Raw genomic sequence first — 12,722 nt, 5'->3', positions numbered from 1 at the left:
GTTTGAAGCACAGTATTCTCAATACAGAACTGCCCCATTTTCTCCTGCAGCTGCTGGTTGTCAGAGGTCAGCTGCACAACTTGGGCCTGCAGTGCTTGATTATCCACTTGAAGGCTGAGGGCCCATTTAGGAGAGTCTGAAGTTTCTGATGGCCGCAGTGGTGCTGCTGGGTCTATCCTTCTTGTACCAGGCTCAGCCCTGCAGAGTTATTGTGGTCCTAAAAAGCTGTCACTGGGTCGCAGTCGACCAGACCTAGTAGTCAGAGCCAGAATCATGAGTCAAGAACTGGCTGGGTCAGGATACCGGGCAGTCTGACATAAGAGAAAGTGGAGATGAGAACCACATGTCAGATGCCAGGGTTCATGCTCAGTCGGGATGCCAGGAAATCAAGCTGCAGGAGCCGGATGCACAAAGCACAGTCCAGAGCAGGGTGTAGCCCAGTTGTCCAGACAGCTTCCTGCTTTTGCTGCAGGCTTAAGTACAGCCAGCAGCCAATCCGCTGCTCTGGGACTCTGCCAACTGGATATCAAGGGCAGACCTCACCCTGGGGCTGGGCTTTGTAGGTCCCAGGTAAGCAACTGTCAAAAGGCTGCCAGGTGGAGGGTTGGAGTGTGGCTGCTCCCATAAATCCTACGGACCCAGGTCCAAGGCATGTTGGCCATGGCAACTGGGAAGTGAATGGGATGAGACATCTATGCTGTTTGTCACTTGCTAAATTTTCTCCTTTTTGCAGGAGTGCAAATACCAAGAGATTGGAGGGAAGTCCTGGAATCTTTTTTAAGAGTGCAAGGACTCATCAGTGGATTCATTGAATAGTTTGGATCTGTCAAAGGAGAGATCCCAACAGTATTGTGGACTCTCTCAGGATCCCCAATGACTGACATCGAGAAACACAGCACATAACAATTGCTGTTGACACTGAGCATGCTGCAATGTAAGCTGCTTCCAGGGATGCTGGAAGAGAAGTCCTCACTAACAACTGGCCCGGACTGATGATAGCCTGAAATTGCTCCAGTTGTTCTTGTGGCAGACGGTCAATAAAGGTTCCCATAGTTGGTGTAGTTGTATTTTGTAATCAGGAATTGATACTTGGTGATTCTAAATTGTAGTGAAGCAGAAGAATAACTTTTGTGGCCAAACAAATCTAACCTCTTTTGGTCCTTATCATGAGAGGTGAATCTTAGAGTGCTGTTGCCCATTACATTCATTGACTGCATTAACTACCAAGAAGCATGAGGTTGAATACAGGAACTCTGATCCCTTAAGGGAAACACAGTAGTTTTTATTAGCTCTCTTGCAGTCGAGGGTATGGTAGCTGGACTCTGTCAAATTGTCTTTTCAAGTTCAAGCAGAACCTTGTTTGTAGGCAGAGTTATCTTACCAGTGGAGGCAGTGTGAAGGATGTTAATCAGTTTATGCTGAAACTTATTAATCTCTTCCAACAAGATCTGGAGAGAATCTGCAATATCATGAGATCCTGATATTGCTTAAAATCATGCATGTCTGAGTGGGATCGTGGCATCACAGCATCATCAGGTGAGGAGAAAGAGATTAGTGTCAGAGGCTGATAAAAAGCTACATCTATCTCCTGACCCTCACAAGATTCCTTTTGAGGAGGTGACCGATAGCAGAGATCTGGTGCCTCTGAGGCTCCCTGTGAGTGTAGCTAGAAGCTCAGGAGAACTGTTCCCTACAGATAGCCCATGCAACCCAGAATGACCAATCATAGGTTCATATGGGAAGGGAGGGGCACACAGGAATGCTCAGACCAGGAGGAGTAAGGGGTGGCCTGTGCCTTGAGGATTCCCTTATGGAGAGGGTGTTGGGAGAGGCAGCTCTGGACCGGTAATCGAGTGACTCCTGAGCAGAAATCTGGCAGTCAGAGGAGCTCCCTTATTGTAATCTGATGACGGAGAGGGCAGACGATCATGAATTTGGGACAGGGAGTCTACCCATTTGAGTGGGCACCAGAAAGCATGTGTGTCAGGGAATGGTTCAGTACCAGCAAGAAACGAGAGTCCAATACCAAGAGTCTTTCAGTACCCATCAGTAGAAGTGATTCTGGTTCATCCAAAATGACCAAATTTTTGGATTGTCATCCTGAGTCCCAGTCCAACATCTTAACTACAAGACCATCTTGCCGAGGTTTGCATTTTAAAAGCTGTCATAATTTCTCATCTACCTGTTTAATCTGAGTTTAAATGAACATTAGTAGCATAATGAAAATTAACCTTTTAAAAAGTGATCATCATGTATCTTTGTAAGACAGATACTTTTTAGCTTCTATATATTATCGAAGAGATACAAAAACACACATCAGTTGTCAAGTTATAAATTAAAGCCAAGAGCCCAACACTCTTCCGTGACCTGAGTTTCAATGATCCTTTCCAATGAGAAGCTGTAAATTCTAAACAAGCCATATATTCTTTCTGTAACTAAAGAACTGTAAAACCAAATAAAACCAAATTTAAAGAAAGGCAAAAAGACACTCCCCTGGCTCAGCCCTTTTAACTATTTTATCACAAGCTTCAGGCCAGGGCACACTTTCAGTATAAGTACATATGTAACAAGATCCTTACTAAAGACATCTTATAATAGAAATGCTGGCAGATTCTTGGCTATAAGAAGCACCACCGTTATTCTTAAAACATACGATTGTTAGAAGTAAATACTAACTGTTGTACTCTATCACCTTTCTAACAATATATAGTACTGTACCAAAGCTGTTTCCTGAACTATACTGTATGCTGTTCTTTGATAGAAGTTAACAGTTTTCCATCATTTTGCAGTTAGAGGAAGTTTGGTGCCCCCTGCTGTTAAAAAACACAGTTTAGCCATTACATCTCATTCCATGCAGTCCTCTATAGAACTCTCTATACAGACTACTTATGATTTAAGGCTGATGAATTTTAACACAATTATAAACACTGTAACATGTACCTTGTTATAACACACAATATGTACTGATATAGTCTGTCTTACCACAATAGCTGGCAGTGATACCTCCAAGCCGTATGCACATTACGTACCACTCAGGTTTGGCCCTGCAGTCCCTCTGTCATGGGACCAAAACTGAGTGAGTAGCATTGGAACCCCTGTATTCACGGTGGGGTAGGGGGAAGAAGGGTGTCAGCATTGTTCAGGTCTGGCCCTGCAGCCACAGGGTTAAACCTGAGCGGGCACACTGGCAGTAGGGCAGCCAGCACTGCTACTTTTCACCACAGCTGTGGGGCCAGCTTCTGCATGAGGGCTCTCTCCTGGAGGCCTACCCAGCCTTGCCCCGCTTTCAGCAACCTGTGGCCTTCTCCGGAATGAGGAGTGACACGGCACCTGGGTAGGATGGGCTGGAAGGCAGGGGCTGAGTGTGGCAAGGATCAGAGAGGCGAGGTGCTGGGGCCAGCGGCTGCAGTGGGGATGGCTCCACAGGGACTGACACAGTGTACCACAGGAAAAATTCACTTGCCTTCAATAGGCTAAACCCAGAGACTAAACCTCTGCATTTACAGATGAATTTGTCCAAAGTCTGAAAATATATCCTCTCTCTCTCTCTCTCTCTCTCAAGCTGATAGTGGGAGGGAAAGGTTGAATTAAAAATAAATAAAAATGAAACACACAATATACTTGTATAGAGAAGGATTAGGATAAATTCACCTCACATCAGGAAAAAGTCCTACACAGAGACTCCCACAAAGAGCACTGCAGTGAGATGTTCCCGATCTAATCTCTTTCAATCAACCCCCTATAAGCTTATGCACTTTCATTTTTGTGAATTTTTATCATCTGATTGCTAAGTGTGTGGTGACAAGCAAGCTGAAAATCATGGCACTGAGACACCACAGAACAATTCATTGTTCAAAACACCAGTCCACTTGTGACACTACACACATTCTCTGGTCCTAACTAGGATGGTACAAAGTGGAGTGACATGGTAGGGTCAGTGAAGGAAGCCTAGGAAGAAAGGCCAGGTTCCCAGATTAACTGGGGGTAGGGGGTGTCATGGAAAGAGGTCTGGTGGTAAGGAGGGAGGATTTTCTTTTGTGACACGTCGGACTAGGTCATGTACTTCTGTAAGTGTGGTTTGCACTTCTGCGTCCATACTCTTATGGGAAGGTGATATCACAGGGGCAGGGGTGTGATGACTGCACAGCTTTCCATATGTGCTTAGAGAACCTGAAAAGCACATTTTATAAATGATAGTTTAAATATTCCACACATAAGACTAGCCTTAATGCAACATTAAGGTTGAGAAATCAAGCACTCTGAAGTCAGAAAATACAGAACTAAGATTTCAGAGTGGTAGGCGTGTTAGTGTGTATCAGCAAAAAGAATGAGGAGTACTTGTGGCACCTTAGAGAGTAACCAATTTATTTGGGCATAAGCTTTTGTGGGCTAAACCCCACTTCATCAGATGCATGCTATGGAAAATACAGTAGGAAGGTGTGTGTGTGTGTGTGTGTGTGTGTGTATATATATATATATATACACATACACACACACACATACAGACAACATGAAAATGGGGGGTGCCATACCAACTCTAATGAGACTAATCAATTAAGGTGGGCTAAAGCAGGAGAAAAAAACTTTTGTAGTGATAATCAGGACGGCCCATTTCAAACAGTTGACAAGAAGGTATGAGGACCAGTAGGGAATAAATTAGCATGGGGAAATAGTTTTTAGTTTGTGTAATGACCCATCCACTCCCAGTCTTTATTCAAGCCTAATTTAATGGTGTCCAGTTTGCAAATTAATTCCAGTTCTGCAGTTTCTTGTTGGAGTCTGTTTCTGAAGTTTTTTTGTTGAAGAATTGTGACTTTTAGGTCTGTAATTGAGTGTCCAGGGAGGTTGAAGTATTCTCAGACTGCTTTTTTAAAGGTTCTAATTCTTGATGTCTGATTTGTGTCTATTTATTCTTTTGCGTAGCGACTGTCCGGTTTGGCCAATGTACGTGGCAGAGGGGCATTGCTGGCACATGATGGCATACATTACACTGGTAGATGTGCAGGTGAATGAGCCCCTGATAGTGTGGCTGATGTGATTAGATCCTATGATGGTGTCCCCTGAATGGATATGTGGACAGAGTTGGCAACGGGCTTTGTTGCAAGGACAGGCTCCTGGGTTAGCGTTTTTGTTGTTTGGTCAAGGGCGGCCCATCCATATAGGCAAACTAGGCGGTTGCATAAGGAACCAAGTTAAATGGGGCGCCAAATTAGTGGAAAAAAATCTAATTTAAAAAAAAAATGGAAAAAAATTGAAAGAGATGAAAAAACACAAATAAAATAACGAAGATGTCATTATTTCAATTCCCATGCACGTTTGGAGGGAATGAATTATACTTAGTTTCTTTACATTTATCAGAATTTATTAATGTCAAATCTTTTATTTACTGCAAAATAAATAATATTTTAGCAAAAAAAAATTTTCAGTTTGCGACATAGGGTCAAGATGACCCACTCTGCAATTTTGATAAGCAATAACTCAGCCACAATGAAACATATCCGCCAGCAGCAAGAGCTGCAATGCTAGTGACACCTAACTCGAATGTACATCAAGGTCACATAGCCGGAAATTCATGTAGAGCAGAGAGTCGGCATTGACTACAGATTTGTGTAGTGAGCTTTAGGCTTTCTCAAGACGACTTAAGAAACATTCCACTCCTGAAGAAGTACTGAAGTTTGTTTGTGAAAATAAACTCACAGACAGTTTTCCAAACATTTTTATAGCTCTACTCATTCTTTTAACTTTGCCAGTTTCCGTTGCTAGTGGGGAACATAGCTTCTCAAAGTTAAAATTGATAAAAACGTATCTGCGTTCAACAATGGTGCAACAGAGACTTGTTGGATTTGCCACAATGTCAATAGAGCATGAAATAGCTCGAAAACTGGATCTAAAAGAACTAGTGACTGAATTTTCAAAACTTAAAGCAAGAAAAGTCATGTTTTAAGAGCACAGAGTGTTTTTTATTCAGAGTGTTTTGTAAATACAGGTTAAAGTTCATTGAAGAGTTTTTTCTTATTTCTTTCCATATTGGATGTGGTGGTAATGGCAGTTAAAGCAGGATAGCGTAATGGATTATTTTGGATTTGTAGTAATAAAAATTATAATTAACATTTTTAATGCATTTTTATTTGAAATCGGATTAAAATATCAACTAACTGTCGTGTACAAATCTATTCTGAAAATTTCGCGTTTCTATTTTATCTGATCTCAGAAACATTGGTTGGACAGACGGGTGGACAAACCGAATAATTAAGTCTCTGTTTAAAAAAAACCAAAACGCTTAAAAAACATTAAAAGGAAAAAAGGGGTAAAATGTTTCCCAGTTTACCAAAAACCTCAGCCTATATCTGCCCTTGAGGTTTGGGGGTGGGAGCGCCGATTGCATGGTTTGCCGAGGGCACCAGTTGCTGGCAGCTAGTCTAGGGCTGCCCCTGTGTGTGGTTGCTGGTGAATATTTGCTTCAGGTTGGGGGGCTGTCTGTAAGCGAGGACTGACCTGTCTTCCAAGATCTGTGAGAGTGAGGGATCGTTTTTCAGGACAGGTTTCCTTCAGGATAGGTTGTAGATCCATTATCGGGGATACTGTCACAGCAAACCTGGTGGCTGAACTTTGTGACTTTGACCTCACCCATAACTATTTCACATTTGGGGACAATGTATACCTTCAAGTCAACGGCACTGCTATGGGTACCCGCATAGCCCCACAGTATGCCAACATTTTTATGACTGACTTAGAAAAACGCTTCCTTAGCTCTCGTCCCCTAACACCCCTACTCTACTTGCGCTACACTGATGACATCTTCAACATCTGGACCCATGGAAAAGAAGACCTTAAGGAATTCCACCAGGATTTCAACAATTTCCATCCCACCATCAACCTCAGCCTGGACCAGTCCACACAAGAGATCCACTTCCTGGACACTACAGTGCTAATAAGCGATGGTCACATAAACACCACCCTATACTGGAAACCTACTGACCGCTATACTTACCTACATGCCTCCAGCTTTCATCCAGACTACATCACACGATCCATTGTCTACAGCCAAGCTCCAAGATACAGCCGCATTTGCTCCAACCCCTCAGACAGAGACAAACACCTACAAGATCTTTATCAAGCATTCTTAAAACTACATTACCCACCTGCTGAAGTGAAGATACAGATTGACAGAGCCAGAAGAGTACCCAGAAGTCACCTACTACAGGACAGGCCCAACAAAGAAAATAACAGAACGCCACTAGCCGTCATCTTCAGCCCCCAACTAAAACCTCTCCAGGGCATCATCAAGGATCTACAACCTATCCTGAAGGACGATCCCTCACTCTCACAGACAGGCCAGTCCTCGCTTACAGACAGCCCATCAACCCGAAGCAAATACTCACCAGCAACCACACACCACACAACAAAAACACTAACCCAGGAACCTATCCTTCCAGCAAAGCCCATTGCCAACTCTGTCCACATATCTATTCAAGGGACACCACCATAGGACCTAACCACATCAGCCATACTATCAAGGGCTCGTTCACCTGCACATCTACCAATGTGATATATGCCATCATGTGCCAGCAATACACCTCTGCCATGTACATTGGCCAAACCAGACAGTCGCTATGCAAAAGAATGGACACAAATCAGATGTCAAGAATTATAACATTCAAAAACCAGTCGGAGAACACTTCAGCCTCCCTGGACACTCAATTAAAGACCTAAAAGTCACAATTCTTCAACAAAAAAACTTCATTTTTTCATGTTGTCTGTATATATCTTCCTACTGTATTTTCCACTGCATGCATCTGACGAAGTGGGTTTTAGCCCACGAAAGCTTATGCCCAAATAAATTTGTTACTCTCTAAGGTGCCACAAGTACTCCTCGTTCTTAGAGCTAAGATTGAAATCTAATTTTTAGTTCTCCCATTCAGCAGATATACCTTTCATTTGGGGTTGAATGAAACATTGTGTACAATTTAAAAAAGTCTTAATATTTTAATGAAATCAGCGTAAATTTAGAAAAGTCAACTCATTTCAAATTAAAATGTTTCATTTGGAAAATGTCAAAATTTTGTTTTTGTTTCAGCCAAACTTTTTGTCCATTCTAATTATAAATGAATGAAAAAATAGAACTATGGATAGGTGGTAGCTTCTCCAACTAAAAAACCAGATTTGCATTCCTTTTTTAGCCCAATCTTGTCTGCTTCTAAAATCTCTAAAAAATAGCAATTTCCATTTCAAGTTTTGATTGTTTAACCTGTAGCAGTAGAAGATTCCTGCCCAAATGTGAGGGTGTTCAAGTGAGGCATTTCTGAGATAAGCGATTTCAGTGGAATGACAGTATCTACAGACAAGTTACTGAAAAGAAATATCCTCAGCGATGTTAGTGATCAGATTTCAATAATAATTCCCACACTTTCTGAAACAAAATAATTCCATCCCTCTTTCTTTCACATTCACATCAAAGATCTGAAGACCCAGCCGGTAAACTCTATTATTACAGGTTAAAAACTAATACTAGGCATCACTTTCTCAAAGCTGTTATGTTAAAACAAAGAAGTGAACATTGCTTGTATCTTTCGAGAAAACTAGAGCACCGAGGGTGAAATCCCGGCTCCACTGACGTCAACTGGAGTTTTGCCATTGACTTCAATGGGACCAGAATTTCATCCTGAGTATCTAGAGTACACATTTTAAATGGCCTCTCCTGCTAAACTCACATAAAAGGTGTGCCAGCTTAAATAAGAAAATTAGCCTTACTGTATATATAAAACGAAACAATTTGTTTTCTGGTGTTATTCTTGTGTCTGTTGCTCCTGTGCTATTTCTGGAGCTCCAGTATTATCTGCATTAGCGCAGCTTGCACTTGCTGATTCAGAAGACTTCGATGTTAATCATACAGAAAGACCACAGGCTTGGTTCAGTGGCAAAGACTCGGACAAGTTTATTGTCAACAAAACACGGTATCAGTACCACGGTTCACTGGTTATAAGCACACAAATGCCTGTATGCCTGTGACAAGGTATCAGCTCATTCAACGTAATGTCCCCTAACCAATACAAAGATGCATCTTCTTCCACTCTCCTTTTATACATTGATACAAACAAGTTACATATTACATTCCATATTAGTTACCATCCTTGTACTGTGTAACTCATAGTTTGACCAAAACATCCTCATCCATTATCCTGACATCCCAGCATTATCTTTGCGAGGGGTCTGTGTGTTCTTGCAACATCCTCTCAGAAATATGTTTGCTTGGTCAGCTGGTGTTACTATTCTAATAAGGCCTACTTTGGTTTACAGTCTACTTTTGTTCATACTTATAGTCATGTCAGCGGCTCCAGCAAGGCCTACATCTGGTAACTAACAAATAATTTATTCAAGGACATTACAATTTAGGTTTTTCCCAGATTATACTGGACATAACTTCCCAATTAATATTTATCCTGATGCTTACTGAATCTGCTTCCATTTATGTGGCTACAATGACACCATGAGATGCAGACCCCCAACTTTCTGGTGTCCCTGAGGGTGCTTGACCCCTGCTCTGCCCAGGCCCTTGTTGCCTCCATTCTGCCCCCACCCTGTTCTATCTCTTCTCCCAAGCACGCCCCACCCTTGCTCTGCCTCTTCCAGCCCCCATTCCTCCCCCTCTTCCCCCAGGGCCTCCTGCACATTGCTGAACAGCTGATCACTGGCTGGTGGGAGGCGCTGGGGAGGGACGGGGGAGGAACTGATCAGTGGGGCTGCCACTGAGTGATGAGCACCCACTATTTTTTCCCTCAGAGGTGTGATAATCTAGGCTTCAGTCAGGCTTCCATAATACAGATAATCCTTTAAAAATAAAAACTGGTGTTTTCACTGCATCACACTGTAAAATGTTAAATATTAAGATTAAAATTAAAATACTAAATCAAGTTTTGGCTATAATTGAGGACCAATGCCATGCAAAAAACAAACATAACAAAATATGACTAATACCAGCTCAGTTAAAGTAAACATGATTACATATATCGCTAAATACCTTCTTCTGAATTTGTACATTCAATAAGTAGATTTATCATGTGTAACTACATCATCTGATGCATCAAATATATAAATAGAGAGGAATTGGGGAGGTGAGGGTTAAAAAAGGAAAGATAATTTTGTAAATGTATTTCTCCTTCAAGCCCTCAAAGTAGAAAAAAACAACAACAAATCATTGCAGAGAGAAACTTAACAGAAATCACTTTTAAAAAGTGTGGTGGCTGTGTAGGTCTTATGTGGTTTTGCACTCTGGAACCTGTGAAATTCCACACATAAAATGTCCTTGTAGCTGCCATTTTGGACTCCTTCCACAGTAGCAATTAAGGCTGAGATTTTTAAAGTTACCTCAGGGACTTGGATACCTAACCTACATGTAAGTTAATGGGAAATGGACACCCAAATCTCCTCAGTTAGCTTTGAAAATCCCACTCAAAGTTTTAAAAGCTTTTTTTTCTCTTCATTTTACAGAGGCATTTTAAAGCCAAAACAAAAATTTTAAAATATCACATAATGGCAAGAAATATAAAATTGCAGCTGCAATATGACAGGTCTCATGGGACAGTGCATAATTGTGTGATTTGTCCCACGGCCCACCACAGATACAAGTTGGAACATTGTATTTAATTTAGAAACACAGCAGGGGCACCTGCATAGTCATTTGTCCAGAATGATTTTTTCCACTGTGTATCAATTTTGAAATCAATTAATTGATTTTAATATGAGTTTTTGTGGTATTTTAGTGGCTTCATTTACATTGCATTGTAATGAGTCCAAATGACTCATGGACCTAATCCACCTGGAATGAAATTATGCCTATACAATGGTATATATTAAGGGTGAATTACACTTTGTGCAGAGGATTAGTGCAAGGCCTATATACCACTTAAGTCCCCATGAGTAGGGCCTGAGTGGTGCTTAGGCCTTGTGCTGGCATCTGGCAAAGAGGTGAATTTCACTCCAGAGTATAGTATTGTCTTAAATGAAAATCAACACAAAAAAATCTGAAACTACTAAAATTAATATTACGTTTTGATATCTACTACTAAAAGAGTACTGCCAATTCAAATAGTTTGTTTTGAGTGTAAAATTATGGTATATATAGTGTACCAAATTTAAGCATTATGAAGTTTAAACCAAACAATTATAACTCCTGAAATATTGGGTTTTCAGTAGCTTTACATTCCATAGCTGAAATATAGTGGCATGGTGTTGCTACCTAGCGTTGTTAAAATTACATACCCCCATAAACACAGCAGTGATTTCTTGAGTAGATACTATTTCTCTGACCTGAACAATATCTATATTTACCTCTTACCAGGCATGTGCTATTTTACTGCTGGAAGTTTTAGAAATCCTGCCTGAATTTTACAATGAGGACATTCTATTAATATTTGTATCACACAGTAGATTATAATTAATCTCATTCCTTCATTTCCTCGGACCTAGCAATAACTTTGTTGTTTGTTAGAATACCTGCTCCTGGTCACTTTGTAAAACATCTCACGCCCATCCCTGGCACAACAAAAATAGTTTCACCTTTTAATTCTGTTTTTTCCTTTTATAGTTTCAGTAAATGGAAAACTATAATCGCAATCACACTGCTATTACATAATTTAAAAAAAAATTAACCAGAAAGAGTTTAGTGTAGCTGGACACTTTATTCATCAGTGAGATATTTTCAAGGGAAAAATAGCTAGAATGTAAAGATTACACATGAAAACAAACTTCTTGGGGCTAATTCTCTATTGATTTTCACATTATGTAGTCTTTCATACCTGTGTAAAGCAAGTGTAAAATGTTATCAGATATCAATGGTAAGATTTCACCCCCCTTTGCACATGGGTAAATATCACAAAAGCTGCAAGGCAGCAGAGAATCAGACACCTTTAATTTTTAAAAATTCTTAAAGGCTGTTATCTCTTATATTAAAAATAATCTGTTACTATTGTTATATATAATCTTATAAGAAGTAATAGTTAAATGTAAGTCTTCTGACACAGCTTTTACAAATTTTACCTGTCTGGTCTTTACTTTTGTGAAAAAGTGGGTCAAGCTAACGTTGTAGCCAGGAAATCCTGAGAGTCAGTGCTTTCAGTTTATAAGAACTGGGTTCAAGTTTGCTTTGGTCACATCAAGTAAGTTTTGTGGTATTAGAATCCTACTGCAGATTTGTTTTTACATCATAAAACTACAAGAAATGTGACAGAAACTGACTAGACTAGCAATCTCCATTCATGAAAATGTGGTTCTGTAGTCAAAAAGCAGTCCTGCTGCAGGCAGAGAGAAAATTGAACTGGAAAAACCAAGTATGTATGAAGGTTCCACAACTCTTGTTTTCATGGTGCCTGGCTGTGGACAGCACACCTCTACCCGATATAACGCGGTCCGATAGAACGCGAATTCGGATAGAACGCTGTAAAGCAGCGCTCTGGGAGTGGGGCTGCTTTACCTCGTTATATCTGAATTCATGTTACCGCAAGTGGTTCCTCTGCATCCCCCCTTACTTGCTGCAACCCCCTGCCCCAGGCTTGCCGCACCAAACAGCTGATTCACAGCAAGGCTTGGAGGGAGAAAGGGAGAAGCGGAGTGGTGGCGGCATGCTCAGGGGAGGAGATAGAGGCGAAGCGGAGGTGAGCTGAGGTGCGGGGAGGGCGCGGGGAGGGCCACAGCAAGCAACTGGGTGGGAGAAGGGCGCAGAGGAA

General features: G+C 41.2%; 1 protein-coding gene across 3 annotated transcripts in view; it reads right to left on the bottom strand.

Moving 5' to 3' along the window:
- Nucleotides 1–12,722, bottom strand: part of RNF180 (ring finger protein 180) — a 140,012-nt gene that overhangs the window by 94,319 nt on the left and 32,971 nt on the right. The window lies entirely within an intron of this gene.

This window comes from Lepidochelys olivacea (genome assembly GCF_965140295.1).
Source record: "Lepidochelys olivacea isolate rLepOli2 genome assembly, chromosome: 5".
Lineage (NCBI taxonomy): Eukaryota > Metazoa > Chordata > Testudines > Cheloniidae > Lepidochelys > Lepidochelys olivacea.
The sequence above is the reverse complement of the archived record's forward strand: the minus strand, read 5'-3'. Positions and strand labels throughout refer to the sequence as shown.